The sequence below is a fragment of the Bison bison genome, unplaced genomic scaffold (assembly GCF_000754665.1).
Source record: "Bison bison bison isolate TAMUID 2011002044 unplaced genomic scaffold, Bison_UMD1.0 scf7180017846976, whole genome shotgun sequence".
Taxonomy (NCBI): domain Eukaryota; kingdom Metazoa; phylum Chordata; class Mammalia; order Artiodactyla; family Bovidae; genus Bison; species Bison bison.
The window spans coordinates 24,279-28,653 of NW_011477549.1; positions in this window are offsets into that span (position 1 = coordinate 24,279).

Here is a 4,375-nt window from a genome sequence, read left to right on the forward strand (position 1 = left end):
CTTGAGAGTCCCTTGGACTGTAAGGAGATCCAACCGGTCCATTCTAAAGGAGATCAGCCCTGGGTATTCTTTGGAAGGAATGATGCTAAAGCTGAAACTCCAGTACTTTGGCCACCTCATGTGAAGAGTTGACTCATTGGAAAAGACTCTGATGCTGGGAGGGATTGGGGGCAGGAGGAGAAGGGGACGACAGAGGATGAGATGGCTGGATGGCATCACTGACTCGATGGACATGAGTCTGAGTGAATTCTGGGAGTTGGTGATGGACTGGCGTGCTGCAATTCATGGGGTCGCAAAGAGTCGGACACGACTGAGCGACTGAACTGAAGTAAAGAACCCTGCTTCTTACAGGAGAAGCAAGATACTGGAGCTTGCTCTCTGAGTCGGGAAGATCCCCTGGAGGAGGAAGTAGCAACCCACTCCAGTATTCTTGCCTGGAGAATCCCCATGGACGGAGGAGCCTGGCGGGCTACAGTCCATGGGGTTGCAGAGAGTTGGACACGACTGAGCGACTAAGCATGCATGCGATTCAGTTTGGAGTATTGCCTCGCAGTATTTTAATGCTTCATGTTTTTTCCCAGGAAGTTTTTATTTTTTTGTTTGAATCAGCCAAATTGTGTCAATGTTCATGGTATGATTTTTGTAATAAGGTGGCTCAGATGGTAAAGAATCTGCCTGCAATGCAGGAGACCTGTGTTCGATCCCTGGGTCTGGAAGATCTGCTGGAGAAGGAAATGGCTACCCACTTCAGTACTCTTGACTGGAGAATTCCACGGACAGAGGAGCCTGGCAGGCTACAGTCCACGGGGTGACAAAGAGTCGGACACGCCTGAGCGACTAACACTTTCACTTTCACTTCAGAATAGAGGTAATTTTGATCTGTTCATTTTGTGGATTTGGAGTGGGAGTGTTGACAAGATTTCTGGTTCAGTGGCCCCTCTTGCATCTGTGCAGCAAACAGCAAAGTCCGGGTTCCTGAACAGATTTATTTCTGGTGGTGCTGGGAAGGGGACAGGTCCCCTGAACTTTGCTTCAGCCTTTCCAAGGGGACCTGGAACCTCCGTGTTGTACTCCTTTCTGCCTTTGCCACGTGACTCCTACAGGGCAGGTCTTCCTGCTGTTTTGCTTCTCCTGACGCGTTGCTTCTCAAAGATCCCACTTTACACGGGCGTCTCCGCAGTCGGTGCCCTGATGCGTGGCATGCGTGTTGTTGTGCAGGCACGTGGGGCCGCCCGCTGCCCTGTTGCTGGAGGTTCTGTTCTGCGCCAGCTGTTCGGCCAGCCCTCGTCTGCACCCGCCTGCCCCCCGTCGTCCTGGACTGCTCTCACTGCTGCAGAGCAGGGGCAGCCTGCCTGCTGGCGTCTCTCGTGCTCTCTCCTTTCTTTTGCACTTACAGTTGTTTTGAAGTCGAGGCAGTCTCGTCTTCCAGTCGTGCCGAGGGCGCGGTTTCCATCCGGCCGTGTTTGTTCTTGCTCTTTGTTGTTTCTGGCGGCTCTGCAGGGGATGCAGACCCAGGCCGCTTCCATCCTCTTTGGTTCCCCAAGTCCTATTCCGGGAGCTTTAGGGCACATTTCTTATGTGAGTGATTTAAAGATCCCATTCATGTGCTTAAGACTCAGTGGGTTTTATTTTCTAATGTTTTGTCTTGTTTGAAACTTTCTTTCTGCTGGCTTGTGGGCCTTCTCTTACTGGCTTTCAGAAGGTCTTTATGTATTCGGAGCAGTGTGACATGTCTGCATGACTTCCCCCAGGTTCTTAGGTTTCCTGTTGATTTTGCTGATGGAGAGATGTTGGCAGCGCTGAGTGCAGGGCGAGCTGTTAGGCCTTGACTTTCACTTGGGGATAGGAGGTTTGAGAGCAGGACCTGCATGTATGGAGGAAGGAGGCAGGATTCAGGGAGGAGGATCCCGGGGCAGAGTGCTGAGGAGGAAGGGGAAGGAGGCGGCAGAGAGGGGCCCACGGACTGCAGAGGAAGAAGACAGGAGAGTGTGCGGTGGGGGTCCGGCTGGAGTGGTGACAAATGGGGATGTGAGGGCATTATCTGCACAGCCTTGCAGAGTGGGAGACTATTTGCATAAATATTGTTTGCAAAAAGCAATTAACGGTTCATTTACATGCAGCGAACCAGCAATTTGCACTTTTTTTTTCAGGAACAATTTCTTTGCTTCTGTGCACAAATTCGATGCATTGCAATTGGCCTTTGATTGTGGGGCATGGCAGTTTTTTATGTTTGGTTCTTCTCTTGGTTTCCTGGGCTATAAACATTTTCTTTTTAAAAAGGAAGTGCCAAATAAAGGGCGGAAGGTCTCCAAACTTGTGCTCCCTGCATGGTCCCTTTACCCTCTCCTGCACCCTGTCTCATCCCCCCAACCCCCGGATGTTCTCCACCTGGAGACTGTTTCCACGTTCTGTCTGTGGCCGCAGCCTTCTCACAACAGTGAGTGGGGACATCTGCTCTGTGGGTGGCAGACAAAGCCGTCCCTGGGTGTGGGACAACCTAGAAATCAGACATGCTTTTGCTCAGGGCATGGAAAGGGCCCTCAGTTCCATAAGGGCTTGCCCCCACCCTACGCAAGCCGTTTCCTTGATGTCTTCTGAAGGGGATGCTTGTGTGTAAATGAAGCTTTCTCACCTGGGCACTGATTGGCTGCACTTGCCCCCTGCCCCGCCCCCCCAACCTGGGGTCAACCTCAGTGATCAAGGGTCTGTCTAAACTAGGATCAGCGACTGTGGGATCTTGGTTTTAAAAGGCAGGGCATGTCCGGGTGTCTGGTGGCTCTGGGAGGGGTATGGAGCACTCAAGCCCGGTCTGGACCCAATAACCTCCACCAGGCATGATCTGCCCTTCCACTCTTACTGGAGATTGAAGACTCAGCCTTTAGCCTTCCTTTTGTAAAAGAGAAAAAAAAAAATAACCTGGACAAGGAAGACTTTATTGAAGACTATTGCAATAGAAGAGAGAGACTGGGCTCAACTCTGAAAACACAGGGACAGGCGGGCAGGGTGAGGGAATGGATGGAAGGTTAGAGGGACGCGGCACGTATCCCAGGTGGGAGATGTGGAGCTCGGCTGGGTATTGGGAGTTGGGGATTCTTTTTATTTGTTTGCTTGGCTGTTGTTTGGTCACCATGCTGTGTCCCGCTCTCTGCAACACCATGGACTGTAGCATGCCAGGCTTCCCTGTCCTTCACCATCTCCCGGAGTGTGTTCCGATTCACGCCCATTGGGTTTGGCTGTGCTGGGTCTTAGTTCTGGCATGTGGGGTCTAGTTCCCTGACCAGATGTGGGACCTGGGCCCTCTGCATTGGGAGCGCAAAGTCTTAGCCACTGCGCCACCAGGGAAGTCCTGGGGGAGGTGGATTCTTGATGAGCTGGGCTCAGCCGGCCAAGGACAGGCTGATCTGTGAAGAGTGCGCAGAGGTGACTGAGGTTCGGTCGCGAGAGGCTGAGTCGCCCCCAAGGGTGTGGCAGGTGACCCAGCAGGGGCCTCATGGGAGAAGCCGCAGCTAAGGTGAGCTCACTGTCACACATCGCCCAGTTTCCAAGGGATGTGAGCCTCCACGAGAACAAAAGTCAGTGGAGCCAGTGGAGAGGGTCTGAAACGCAGGACTGGAGTCCTGGGAAGTGAGACGGAGGGTGTGTCGGAGAAACTGAGAGGCCTGGGATTTAAATAGTCATTAGGAACAAACCAAACGTGTCTGTGGCTGGGCTGCATGAAGACTGGAGATGCCGTGGGGCAGCCAGGGGGCTGGGGCGGGAGCTGAAGCTTCTACTAAAATGGAGGCGAAGGGACAGAGCACCCAGGACGAGCTGAGACGGGGCCTGCAGATCTGAGAGCCCCGGCATCCATCTTCTGGGGTTCCGAGAGACAGTCGGGGGTAAACTAACCTCGCCAGGAGAGACCACCAGGTGCTGAGCAGGATCAATGCAGACAACTCCCCCACCCCACACACACCAAATCCGCAGTGCAAAATGATGATACAGAGAAGATCCTAAAGTCTTCCAAGTTGGGTGAGGAGGAGGCAGGGGATGTTACTGAAAAAGAGCAGGGATCAGACTGACACCTGGCTTCTCCATGTTGGAAGTGACAAGACAGAAGTCTTCCCTGTTCTTAGAGGAAATGCCTGGATAGTCCATTATTTATGTGTAAGAAAGACATTTGGCTCCCAGCACCCACCTTTCTGAAAGAACTGCAGGAAGAAAGGAAACGCGGATGCTGGCGATGGTTATTGTTGGAATTCTGCCAAGTGCTGCCCACAGATGACCTAATTTGAGCCTCAGGGTGAGGCTGTGGGTCAGGTGCTGCTGTTCACATTTCACAGGTGAGGATGAAGTTGCAATAAAAAAAAAAAGTAGTACATTGTGAAGCTCAAAT